Consider the following 13,875-nt stretch of genomic DNA (forward strand, 5'->3'; position numbering starts at 1 on the left):
TTTTGAGCAATAGCAGGAGGAAGTTAAAGAGTTTACATTTGACGGCCTCTATTTATTCCATGCAATAGAGGACAGTTTTACTTCTAGAGGGAGGGAAGGAAATGGGGACAAGATTTGGATGGGGGAGGGGTGGAGAGAGTTTGGGAAGTTGACCTGGGAAATGGGAAAAGCAATCAAATGGGAATGAGAATTCACATGCAAAGACACAGCAAAGATTGAAATTACAGTTTTTTTTTTTCTAAAGAAGTACATAGGCCTTTTTTCTAGTTTTCTCCTGCATTATGGATCCATGGTTGAAAGAGGCAGCCCTTGTGCAAGGTAGGCACAAGGGCTGTCAAGACAGCAGGGACATTGACAGTATCGCTGAGGGCACAGGTAGATTAGTGGGGTCCACTGTGGTTGGAAAGGACTGTGGATCCAGGAGGTGGGTAGCAGATTAGAGGAAGGAGGTAGAGAGCAGGCAAATGAGAAGGGCGGGACACCAGGCTCAGACAAGGGCATTGCAGAGTTTGCTATTTTACAGGAGTAAAAAGTCCTGGGTGCTAAGATGTTCCACAGCAAGGCTGTGTGAATGGCTTGCTGAGGAGAAGTGAAGGTCCTTGGAGAAGAAGAGATTGACCCTCTGTGGACACTGATGTTGCCCCAGGTGATGGCAGGAGGTGGGGCAGACTGGAAATAGAACCATGTGGAAAATCCTTGACAATTGTTATGGATTGAACTATGCTCCCCGACAAGATGTGTTGAAGTCCTAAGTGCCTGTACCTGCATATAAGGATGTGACCTTATATGGAAATAGGGTCATTGCAGGTGCAATTAGTTCAGCTAAGGTAAGGTCATACTGGAGTAGGCAGGCCCTTAATGCAACGTAACTGCATCTTTATAAGAGAAAATGCCATATGAAGATACAGAGATCCACAGTGAGAAAACAACCATATGGTGACACAGGCAGAGACTGGAGTGATGCACCCACAAGCCAAGGAATGTGAAGGATTGCTGGCAAACATCACAAGCAAGGAAGAGGCAAGGAAGGATTCTTCCCTATCAGTTTCAGAGGGAGCATTACCCTTGAATTTGGACTTGAGCCTCCAGAACTAGACTTGAGCTCCCAGAACTGTAAGAGAATAAATTTCTATTTTAAGCCAACTAATTTGTAGAGCTTTGTTATAACAGCCCTAGGAAACTAACACACCAGTACTCTCCTCTCCCTTGGTCCCATCCTTTAAGGTCTGCTCAACTCCCAGTTACTGTCAGCTCTTCTGGTCCCACCGACCTCCTCAAAATTCTTACCGCACTTGAAATCTGGCACAATGATGACTAACTTCAGCATGTAATTCCCATCTGTTTTATGATTTCCTTCAACTTGATTCAAGATTTGTCTTTACCTAAGGTGTAAGCCCCCGACCTTCCTGAATCTCTCACAAGGCCTAAGGCAGTGCTCAGCATCTGGTCGTTCTCTGCTCCCCACTTCCGAACATCTTGCTGACAGTAATGTAATGCAGTTTAAACTTGAGCCCTCATTTAGGTCACTTGTGATGCACTGGGCCACCACTGTCCTGGTGGGATTTGAATACTGATGGGCTCTCTTTGGCTTATTATGGAAAACTAAAAATTATTTTAAAAAAGTCCAAAAAGTCATAATGTTTTTTTTAGACCATGAGAACAATTAAAATATAGGAGTGCTCAACTTTAAGGACATCCCCAATACTAAAGTACACACACAACTGATTAAATAGTAGGGGTGTGAAGAAAAATCTTTTACTAATACAAGGATTTTCTTTTCAATTTTCAATTGTTTTGTTCCCTAGTGCATTTTTTTTCTTTTTACATAACTAAAAAAATTTCATTTATCCAATTTTCTGGGTGCGTGTACACTGTATAAAATGAGACACACTTGTAGCGAGAATGAACAAAACTTAGAAAAATGAAGAGGCAGAACCTTTGTATAAAAGGGTTCTATAAATGATACATGCAGGTCTGTGCATATAATATCTTTGGAAGTTTAGGCAAGAAAATGATACTAGTAATTGTGTCTGGGGATGGTATCTAGAGAATTAGGTGTCTGGGGGAGGAAAGAGAGAGAGACTTTTCACTTTATACTATTCTGTGCTGTTTAAATTTTTAAAAATATTGTGCTTATGAAAGACACCCAGAAAGGGAGGAAGGGAGGAAATAAAAGAGGGAGGGAAGGAGAAAGGAAGGAAAGGGGGAAAAGAAATAAAGGAAGTTGAGACTGGAGGACAATTAGAAAGCACAGATAAGATTCTTAAAAGGATGAATGGTCTAGGCTTGGATGTGAGGTGGACGCCTGTGCTCGAATGCAGGCAGGGAGCAGTGTGCAAGCATGTGCACACAGCCACACACACCTTTAATGATCAGCTCTGCTGTGCTTGAAAAAACCACATTCTCATTAGGCTTTTCATGGGACAGGATGATGTCATTCCTGACATCAACCCAAGCTGCACAGGCAAGACTTCTCTGATGATGTAATTGCTCCATGTCTGCATCCCAACCCCTCTTCATAGGGAGCCTCGGTCACCTGGTCACTCTAAATACCGTGATGTCTTGGCCCTATATACGAGAGTCATTTCCCATGTCATTTTTTTCTGCCTTGTGGTCTTGAACTATGCTTTTCTTTCTTTCCTTAATGGATTACGTGCAGCAGATAATGGGATAATAACATTTTAGAGCTGGAGGTGACACTGGAAACAATGGGCTCCCTAGGTCTGATAGGGACACTGAGAGGGAAATTACTTCAGATCAAGTGCCCCAGAGAATTTACAAGATAGTTATATGGCAGATCTGGGGCTACGTTCTAGGGCTCCTAACTCCTACCCAGGCTCCTTCCATAATGTCACAGGCGGACATCATATGACACACCTCTTGTAGAGTGATGGACAGGGCAGGGAACATTGGTTGAAATGTTAGGGAGTTGCATCTTTGCAATTCAGGCAGCAGCAGAATTGAATTATTTACAGACTCTTTTGAGAAGATCATTAGCTTGAATGAATTGGCTAATTCTGTCAAAGGAACAGTTTCTAGATGTCTTTTTGGTCAATGGTTTAGTTTTTAATACTCTTTGGACTGTACTTGTTGCATTCATCCCAACAAGCCCAATGCCTGACACATAGTAGGTGTATTCATTTTCTAGCGTTATCACAGAATGCCTGAAACTGGGTAATTTATAAAGAAAAGAAATTTGTTACAGTTTTGGAGGCTGGGAAGCCCAAAGTCAAGGGAGTACATCTGCTGAGGGTCTTCTTCCTAGTGGGGACTTTCTGCAGAGAGTGGCTCATGGAATCACATGATGACAGGGACAAGAGAGTGCTAACATGCTCTTTTCTTCTCATTATAAAGCCACTAGCCTGCTCCTCTGATAACCCATTATTCCACTAACCCTTTAATCCATGAATGGATTAATCCATTTATGAGGGCATAGTCCTCATGGTCCAATCACCTCTTAAAGGCTCCAGCTCTCACTAATGTCACATTAGGGATTAAGTTTCAATGTGAATTTTGGAGGGCATTTCAAACTATAGCAGTAGGCATCCTAAATTTGTGATGAGTTCATTCACTGCCTTACCATTTATATGGGATGGAGACATCCAGTCTCTCACCCTGGTTTTACAAACAAACTGAATTCATTTTGAAGAAAAATCCAGATAAAAAGAAATGTCAAAAGACAGAGGGAAGGCAGAAACAGGGGCTGTGTGAACCCATCCCCTGGTGTGTGTGCAATGAAAAAGAGAGGAAGGGAACTAGAGTTGGCTTGATCTTTTTTGCTTGCAGTGACAGTGAGATGACAGCCTCTCTGAACTGGGTGGCATGGCACTGTTGGGGGAAAGAATGTAGCTTTGGGGGATGTGGGTAGACAGACAGCAGAGTGGTGTGTTCTGAGGCAGCTTGTGAGAGAAAAGAGCACCAGCTGGGACATAAAACAATCCAGGAACCAAGAGTGCATGTTGAAAGGCGTGGAAATTGGCGAGTATGGAGTGGGCACACGTTGGAGAAACACAGGGACTCAGATGCACTGAGAGCTGCAAGACAGTCGGGTTGGCCACCTCCCTCACTCACGACTCCAAAGCAGCTGAAGAAGACACACTCTTCACTGGCTGATGGTCTGAAGAGATGGTTACAGTATCAGGTCTCTGTGGACTGAAGTCACAATCTGAGTTCCCTAGCCATAAAGACTCAGGTACGTCATCATCCTCTTGACTAAGTGAGAATTTTGGAAAAGATTGTTGTCCTTCCCCCAGAGAAATATCAACAAGGAACACAGCAGACTCTGTGTGGGAGGGAAGCTTTCCTCTCTAGTCACAGGCCCTCCCCAGAGACTCTGAGAACCAGCTCCTGAAGATAGCTTTGCGTTTACCTGGTCTAGCCCTCATTTTATAAATGAAGACTGTGGTGTGAAGGAGAGATCATGACTTTCCTAGGTTCTCAAAACCAGCAAGAGGTGGAAACAGTGGTCAAAACCTGGTCTTCCTGTTTGAAATTGCATGAACTTCCCAATCCAGCACTGACCACACTACAACCTCTGCAGGGCACATTGGGGTTCAAAGTCAACGTGTAAACCGTGGTGAACATCAGTGCTGTGCTGCAAAGAATAGTCACTGGGGCCCTTAGCAGGATGACAAATTGGGCCATGTTTCCTTGGGTCCTTTCCAAGCCTTCTTTCTTGGTGTCCAGTTTCCTCTCATTCCCCTCCTGTTGTCTCTGGTGTCTGAACACCCAGGGGCTGTATCCACATGGCCAAGCCTTCCTTCCCGTGAAGTGTTGAGAAGCCAGAAACATCACTTCTTCCTCTGCAACTTGGGGCATGGGTCAGAACTTTGATTTCTCCCCAGCAGAGCAGACTTCCACTATGTAGTTGGGTGGATCCTGTGACTTGAAGAATTCACCCTGCCATGTGAATAATTTGCATTTAACCTGTACAGCATTAAGCCTGTTAACCCAGCTGGCTCATTCACTGGTACCCTGTCCACTTTGCTGGTGTCCCCTTTCTAATCAGCCCCACTCTTGTGTCGGAAGAGCCATGAAGGAGGAGGCAGCCATTTGGCAAAAGTGATCAACTCCTGATGTAGCTGATGCTGAGGTGGAAGAGAGGAGCCAGCAGCACTAGATTCCTTTCCTACCCACTGAGTGTCTGGTGTTCCCTAGCTGTGCCCACCTGCTTTGTATTTATATGCTACTGATGTCCAGTGAATCCTTCCATGAGCAATGTTCTGGGTACTGTATCCACATTGCCTCTTTTGGTTCTACCAGCCTGAGGTACAGGCATTGTTCCCCACCTAGCAGGCTTACAGGGGCAAGGCACACTGCTAACAAAGGGGCCAGGATTTTATCCCAGCTTGAAGTTCACTATGCTTCATACAGCACTGTTCTGCCTCCCCAAACCAAGTGCCTTTTGGCCTTGCTTCTTCCTTGATTCCTATAGCAAATTCTACTTTTTTTTAAATCACTAGCTGTAACTTCTTGTGGATGAATGCTGTAAACATTCTTATTTCTTGTTCGAGAAGAAAAACTTCAATAAGAAAGAGATCATCTGATTTCAGTGTGTGGTGCAGCGTTGATGGTTAATACTAAGTTATGCAATCATCATCATCTTGCCTGACTTCCTGGCACTGCCCAGAGGGGGAATTTGTGGGTTAAATACAAAAGTGTTCCATAGTGTTCAGCATTGTTCCTGTCCGTAGCAAAGAGAATGGCAGAGGGGAACACCCAAGCTGGCCCTGGGAAGGCAAGTTGCTGGATCAGCCTAAAATGGATGACTGGGCTGTGAAGTTCAGCCAAGAGAATCGCCCTGCCTCCCTCCCCACTACAAAGCCCTGGGAGGGGTCCAGAAGCTCAGTGGGAGAAACCAGAGTGGAGCTTGCAGTGGAACTCAGCTGGGAGTCCAGACAGCTGGAGACACCCCTCCTGGGCCCCAGTTAGACTATATGGCCTTTCCCTCTCTCACATTCTAGGCCCCTAGTCTCTCTTTCACATCACAGATATAAAGAATGTTTGAATCAGCATTTGCCTCCTTCAGTGTTCTCCTCAATAGGTTAGACACTCTCACGTGACACTCTTGCTAGACCCAAGCCCTTGCTCTCATTCAAGTGCCAGAATCCATCACTGTGCTTCAGACAGGGCTTGACTGGGTGAGGAGAGCACAGAGGGGCCTTCTTGAACCTGGCCTATTCCTTCATGACACCATGTCCCCTGAGGTGTCCCCTTCCCCCAGGTGACCTGTTGGATAAGGGCTAAGTTATTCTATTTACAACAATTGTGACACAAGGTGCTCAGTGGTACAGAGCACATGTTGGGGACTGCTATAATTAATTTTGCTTGGGGACTTTTGGCAAATTTGACAGATTCTCTAATCTCTCCAAAAGCTTCCTTTAAAAAAAAAATTCCCTTCTTTCATTTACTGACAAGGACCTAATCTTGTTCTAGCTTTGGCTCCTACTTTAGGAGACAATGAAAGAAAGCCTAAGCGATTTGAAGAGGAAGCAGTAAAAAGTGAAGCCAACTCCAGACAATCTCGCCCCATGAATACCCAGGGAATATCTAGTTGCAACCTTAAAATATTTAATAGGCTCTAGTTGGTAAATCGCCCTGCCTCATATTAGTCCTAACTCAACTATTTGATAGATACCAGAGACCTCTGCCCCACACAGATGAAGATAAACTTGTTTTCCAATAGGGGCAGAATTCTTAGTTATAGGAATAATTCTTCATTATAGAATATTCCAGAGTTGACCTGGCTTATTACACCACAGCTCCAGGAAGAAAAGCCATCAGGTTGGAAAAACTTTTGTCATGTCAGAATGACCCTTAGAGCTTCTATTTAATAGTCCAGCTCTTATATCTGGCTGGTGATAGAGGTGGGGGTGTCTCTGTCATTTCAGTCCTTGGTCTTGAGCCCTGTGTTTCTCCCTTTCACCTTGGATACTATAAATCATGCTATTCATGCCCTTCTAATTATGGATTATGTGTGGGTACCCCCTGCTAAGCCAGCCTGCCTCACCACTCCCCCCTTAGTTCAGCAGAGAGGTAATGTAGCGAAAATCAGTTCTCACCTCCCTGCCCCAAAGGGCCATTCTGGAGGGGAAAACCAAAAAGTAATTCCACAAATTCTACAAGCTCTCTAAAGAACTGGAAGAAATTAAGATGCAAGTAAACCTACAAAAGCAACAGTAACTCCAACTCTTATCATTGGTGGGACCTCACTGACCAGGCTTAATTACTTAGGAAAAAGAAAGTTCTAGAAAAGTAGGAGCTAACAACCTGTGATGGTGCCTAGAGATTATAGCCAGGTGCCCACTGTTGTTGGTTAAGTCAAGGGTTGGCAAACTACAGGCCAAATTTGGACCACAACTTGTTTTAGGTCCTAAGAGCTTGTATGGTGTTTATGCTTTTAAATAGTTTTTTAAAAAGCAAAAGATGAATAATATTTTATGTCATGAAAATTACATGAAATTCCGATTTCAGTGCCTGTAAATAAAGTTTTATTGGAACACAGCCACATGCATTGATTTACATATTGTCTATGGCTGCATTTTGCTATAATGGCAGAGTTGAGAAGTGGCAACAGAGATTGTATGGCCCATTAAGACTGAAATATTTACTACCTGATCCTTTAGAGAAAAAGTTTGACAACCCCTATGTTAGAGAATGCTAAAATGCAAATATCTCTGAGGAGCCTTAACATATCTCAGCATGCATTCATTTTGATTACTGGAATAGGAGGAGGTAAAGAGTTCAGGACTGGCCTGATGCATGTACAGTTCTCTCTTGGCAAACTTTTAAGTATATTTTGCATCGTGCAATGTTAGATTTGGAGAGAATATTTAAGATTGCCTAAAGCCTTCCTCTTAACACAGAAATGGAGTCTGGCTTTACTTTGGAAAGGACAGGTGGACCTGTAGCTTAAAAAATGTAGGATTTGCTAAGTGGAGAACTGGGAGATGGAGATTGTGTCGATTCTAGCAGCAGCATCAAAGCGATGGAAATAGAAGGGTGCAGGGAAGAGACGAAGGGAAGTAGGAATTTAGTAAGTGTGTTTCAGAAATAATGAGAAGACAAGTCCAGCTGCTGGGCAAGGGTGGGAAGGTGAAGAGAACCTGCATATTTTGAAGCTAGGCAGCATGCTGGGTGCTTTGCTTAATGTTCATGATAATTCCTGCATGTCCTGATTCTAGGTGCATTTTACAGATAAGGAAGCAGTTAATGAAAGTTAACTTGCAGTTGGTCACATTGTCAGAATGTTTTTCCATCTATCAGTCTGTGAAGGCTGATGAAGGGGAAGAATTCAGTGTTTGGTAAGGAAGGTGAGGTTGGGGCTGTTTTGTAAAGGTGTTGGTGTCAGGCTGAGGAGTATGGGCTCATCTTAGAGGTATTGTAAACACATCCAACGTTTTCAGTTTGGGAGGCAGAAGAATGAGGTTTATGATACAATAAAAGAGGTGAGTCAGGAAGCCCTAACCTGACAGCTGGAGATTCCTTGGTTCGTCTTGGAAATGCAAGGTTTCAACTTTAACTCCTGTCAATGCTAATTTGTTTATTAGGTTGTACCCTTTCTCCAAAGGGATTAGAGGAAGGTTGCATGTGTAAGACTCCACCGAGCCACACTTGTACTTATTAAAGGTGTCATAATGAGCAGCAGAATGTTTTCCCTTTTGCTGCTGGCAGAACCCAGAGCAGAGCAGAGTATGCTAATACTTTCTTAGCAACATCGAACAATTGGACCCGAGATAGCATTATAGGCATTCATTCTGAATTTTTCATATCTTTTCCATTCCAGTTTTATCCCCTCAAGTCATGTATAACTTCAGGGCTGGAAACGTTTTAGCTCACCATCAATTTCCCTGCTGTTGAGGAACAGAGGTGAGTCACTGACATTATTCCATTATTGCCCATAACAAGTTTAATGTGAAATGGAATTATGTGACAGGACTTGACGATTGTGTATTGCCTTGAAAATTAACACCTCACCTCCAACTTAGTGTTTATATTTAATAAGTGCTTTACCTCATCATCTGTCTTTCCGCAGCTCTGTTATCCATCCTATTGTGCAATTAGAGCAGCTGGCTGCCTAATTAGCCACGAATACCTCTTGGCATGGTCCACCTTCCCTTATCACACTATGGGCCTGTTGAGTTCCAGATCCCCTGGCTCTGCCCCCTGAACTGCCAAGGTGACCCTAGGAAACATTTTAAGTAGAAGTAGTTGACAGTTTGCCTCTCTCTAGAGCTTTCATGCTCACCCTGGGCTGCTCAGGGACGCCAATCACAAAGCCCCCAGTGGGAGTTGCCAAATTCTTGGGACTTTCTTGGCTGCCTTCTGCTCTATCAAAACCTACTGCTCCTCTGCTCTTTCCTTTTTTTTCCCTATTGCTGTAGATTCTTGTTCTCAGATAGGTGACCATAAGAGTCAATAAATCAGTCCAAAAAATTTAATATCCATTAATCAGTAGGTGGCCTAATGTATTAATTTTCCAAGGTAAGACAGTGCAGGTGCCTTCTCTCTATCTCTTCTAAGAGAGAATTTAGGAACTTAGCAGACTGTACTAGTTCAAGCACCAGAGGTTGTGATTCAGTAAATTCTGAACTGGAGTTGATCCTCACATGTCACTTTGGGTAAAAAGTACTACTCTCATGAAAAAATGATTGTGAGGTTCTGAAGCTGCACTGTCAAATGCATGTGGAAATTTAAATTTAAGTTAACTAAAATGAAATAAGGTTGAAAATCCAGTTCTTTGGTCATACTAATCACTTTCGAGTAATCATAGCCACATGCAGCTAGTGGCTACCATGTTCTGTACTATGCAGACATAGAACATTTCTGTCATCACAGAAATTCCTACTGGACAGTGCTGCTGTAAAGCATAAATTCAGTATTGGTTATTGCTTATTCTAAGTGAGAAACAGCACTTCAGAAAGCAGGGCAGATGAGAAGACAGGGAGGTTTCAAGACTTGCTTTCCCAGAGGGAGAAAGTGCCAGTCTTGGGGCACTTCTCTGGTACCCAGAATATCAGTCCATTGTGGTTTGATCGTAACTTCCAGGCTGACTGTGTCTTCACCAGGTTTTTAGCATTTAGCATGAATACCATCTTACAGTGATATAATAATTCACATAATACTTACATTCTGCTACTCAGGTTTCTAGTTTATAAAGTAGCTTCATATCCATTGACTTACTCAATGCTCACAATCACTATAGGAGTTAGGCAGGAAAGGCAATATTATTTTCATGTAAGAGTATGAGCACATGAATACTCAATAGTAACAGAATAGTTACATAAATAATTAAGCAGCCATAAAATAACATCTTAGAGGTATACTTGTTGATTTGGAAGGATTTCCCCAAGGTGATATTGGCTGAGAAAAGCAGGTGTAGGAAAGAGTGCATGATATCATGCTGGCTATCCATATGTTTGCTCTCTGATCCGTTCCTCACATATCCCCTGCTCTCCTCTGCACTGTAGGGTAGCTGACCCCCAAAGATTCAGTTTTCCAGGCTCCCATGTCAGTTGTCTCCCCATCGACAGCAAATGGGAGTCATTGGTGGATTATTGTGGGTAGAAGGAATAGAGAAACCAGAGTATCCACCATAGGCAGCGTCTTTGCCAGCAATGTCTCTCCATGGCTCTGGCCCCACTGGGCAGCTTCGCCATGCTGCCAGTTTCCACCAGGTGACCCCAGCTGCTGGCATGAGATAACATTACCTCCTTCCTTTGCACTTCCAGCTCAGGGCTGGTAGCAATTCCCTGCTCTTGTGAATCTCTGGGCTGCCTCACCAGTCTGCGTTTGGCTTCTTATCTTTCCTGTCACCAGTGTAACCAGTAACTTATATTAAATCCTCTCTGTCTGAATTACCTGAGAGTGGTTTCTGTTTTCCTGATTGGGTCCTGACTGAAACACATATGATCTTTCAGTGTAAACAATAATCATCCATACAAAGTGGGACTGTGTGTTGTGGTAGAGACACATGTGTATGATTATGTGAGCATGGAAAAAACCATAAATGATGGGTACTAGGTTGTTAACATGGAAGACATTGGTGCCTTTGGGGTGGAGGGGGCTGCGAGTGCTTATGGGGTGAAGTGGGGATGGATGAAGCTAAGCAAAAAAGGAGAAAAAAAGACTGCGCTAAAAATGCATGATATAATTAACATGTATGCATTTACATAAAAGCATGTGTGCTTATGTTTAATAGAGAGACGATAAAACTAGTTGGAGCAGTTTACTTACCTGCCTATAGGTCAGAGAGTGATGGAGCTAGAACCTGAACCTAGATCTGACTCCAAACTTGGGTCCAGCGTAGCGGTTAAGAACCCAGATTCTGTAGCCAGAGCACCAGTGTCCATGATCCTGGCTCTACCACTTCCTGCCCGTGCAGCCTTGGCCTGGTGTCCTCATCGCTAAAACAAAAAGAATGATGGTGACTACTTCTTACAGTTGTCAAAAAGGTCAGGTGTGTTAATATTTTTGAAACACTTGGCTCAGTGCTTGGCACAGAGTAGGTGCGGTATAAGTACAAAGGGATGCTTTTCCTCTATATCACTTAGTTGTATTAAATGTATCAAAAAAGTGTAAATATTGCCCAGCTGTTTTAATTTTTGCATTTACACTTTGAGGAGCAGGCAGTTATAAGTTTTGATCAAGAACTCAACTCAATATAAGCAAAATAATATGCCTTTGCTAAGGGACTAAAAGAAAATGAAAGTAATGGAATAGAAATTGCACTTTGGGGGATTTATCTTAGCGAAATAAAGCTAAGTATGGAAACTGTTTCATGTGCAAATATGTTTATTGCCACATTTTCATAATAGAAAAAGATTGGGAGCAACTTAAATGTCTTACCATGAGGGATTAATTAAAATAACCGTTGAGTATATATTTGATGAAACATAATAAACACATTCAATTGCTTAAGAAAGTAGGTAATAGCATGTTAAGTACTCATGCTATAATGTTATGTGGAAGTACAGAATTTTAAGTTGCACACACATTATGATTATATTAAAATAAAATTCTTGAATGGAAAAAGGCTAGAATGACATAAACATGTTTATAATAAAGAGGAAAGGCCATACAAAATTTATATCAAGCAGGGACTGATTTGAGGTGAAGACTTGTTACTGTCTGTTTGGTGTTGGCATTTCTGTGGTCTACACACCTCCCCTAATGTGTATGTCATTCTTCACATCAGAGTGAAAATAGAGGTTGAAGGCAGTGCATCAGGCTGTGTGTCTTTTTCATGAGTTGATATTTCACTGGAATGTGCATGTGCAGGGAGACATCTATCTATTTAAGGGAAGGTTGTTCCTAGATTTGTTGAGTGACCAGGGGGAAAATAAAGGGAGTGAAAAGAAAATTCTTTAACATCTTGCATCCCTTTTATTGTCCCCACAATAATTTTCTCCCCACAATTTCATCCCTGGGTCGGGCTTGAATGCCAATCTAATCAGGTCACATGACCTGATTCAATCTGGATGACCCCAATGAAGCCCTCGGTCATAACATCTTGGGGAGACTCAGTGGTTCCCTCTCTCAAACACTTACCATATTTTGCTTTGCACTTATGTAATATCTTCACTGGATCTTTTGGGGGCAAATTTGGTGTATTCTCTCTCTTTTAAAAGAATCTTTGTTGAGACATATATAATTCACATACCCTACAACTCATCTGTTTAACATGTACAATTCAGTGATATTTAGTATATTCACAGAGTGTGCAAACATCATCACTAATTCTGGAACATTTTCATCTCTGTAAAAGAAAGCCCATACACATTACTCTCTTCTCTTAGCCCCCAACAACCATGGATCTTCTTTCTGCTTTTAAGGATTTCCCTACTGTGACTATTTCAAATAAATAGAATCACATAGTTTGTGGCTTTCTGCATCTGGCTCATTCATGTTGTAGCATTTATCAGTATTTCATTCCTTTTTATGGTGACCCCAGCTGCTGGCATGAGATTCCATTACCTCCAATGGAAAGCTACCCAGATAGCTTTCCATTGCTGGTCAGAGTATCCTTATCTCTGTACTGCTAGCAGCTAGCACAGTGCCTGACACCTAGGAAGCATGCATGACAGTTCCTTAAGTAATAGTTGGTTGACTATATTATTCTTTAATATTCCTCTTTTCAGGCAAACACACAGTTGATTATTTTTTTTCTTAAAATATAACATCCAAATTTTCTTCTCTATACTCACTGCAAGTATCCCCAACTCAAATTAACAGATCACTAACTTCCAGTCTCCTCCCGTTCAAATTTATTCTCTGCTCACTGACAAGATTTAACTTCTTAAATAATGACTTCACATAGGCAGCCTCTTGTACAAAAACATCTAGTAGCTTTCTATTGTCTCTAACTCATGTGGCCATTCATTCAACAGCTACATTCTAAGAACTGGGTTAGGCATTAGGACTTAGCTCTGAATAATATAAAAGTAGCTCCTGCTGTCATGAAGCTTACAGTCATTAGACAAGTAATCACATGACTAAATAAGTAATTATGGAATTTAAATGAAAGAAATAAGATTATATTTCATTTGGGAGAGGAGGAAAGTCTTCTTTGGTGAGGGGGCATTTAGGACTGATCCTGAAGGATGAGTGGACACTAGGGAAGGCTGGAGAGATATAGGATTAACACGTGAAGACCCAGTGGCAGGAATGTACTTAGTAATTTTCAGAAAAGGGAAAAAAGCCATGTGGCTGGGACACTGTGAGTAAAGACATGGATGGCATGAGTTTTGCTGGAGACTTAAGCAGGAGCCAGATCATGCAACATCTTGTGAGTCTTGTTAAGGTTTCGAATTTGATCCCAAGTGCAATAGAAAGTCATTAATGTGTTTTAAGCAGGGAAATGTTAAAATTCATTAT

General features: G+C 42.2%; 1 pseudogene; it reads left to right on the forward strand.

Moving 5' to 3' along the window:
• Positions 1–281: 281 nt before the first annotated feature.
• The window catches only part of LOC134361673 (target of EGR1 protein 1-like), a 45,497-nt pseudogene continuing 31,903 nt past the window's right edge, over positions 282–13,875 (forward strand).

This window comes from Cynocephalus volans, chromosome 13 (assembly GCF_027409185.1).
Source record: "Cynocephalus volans isolate mCynVol1 chromosome 13, mCynVol1.pri, whole genome shotgun sequence".
Taxonomy (NCBI): Eukaryota; Metazoa; Chordata; class Mammalia; order Dermoptera; family Cynocephalidae; genus Cynocephalus; species Cynocephalus volans.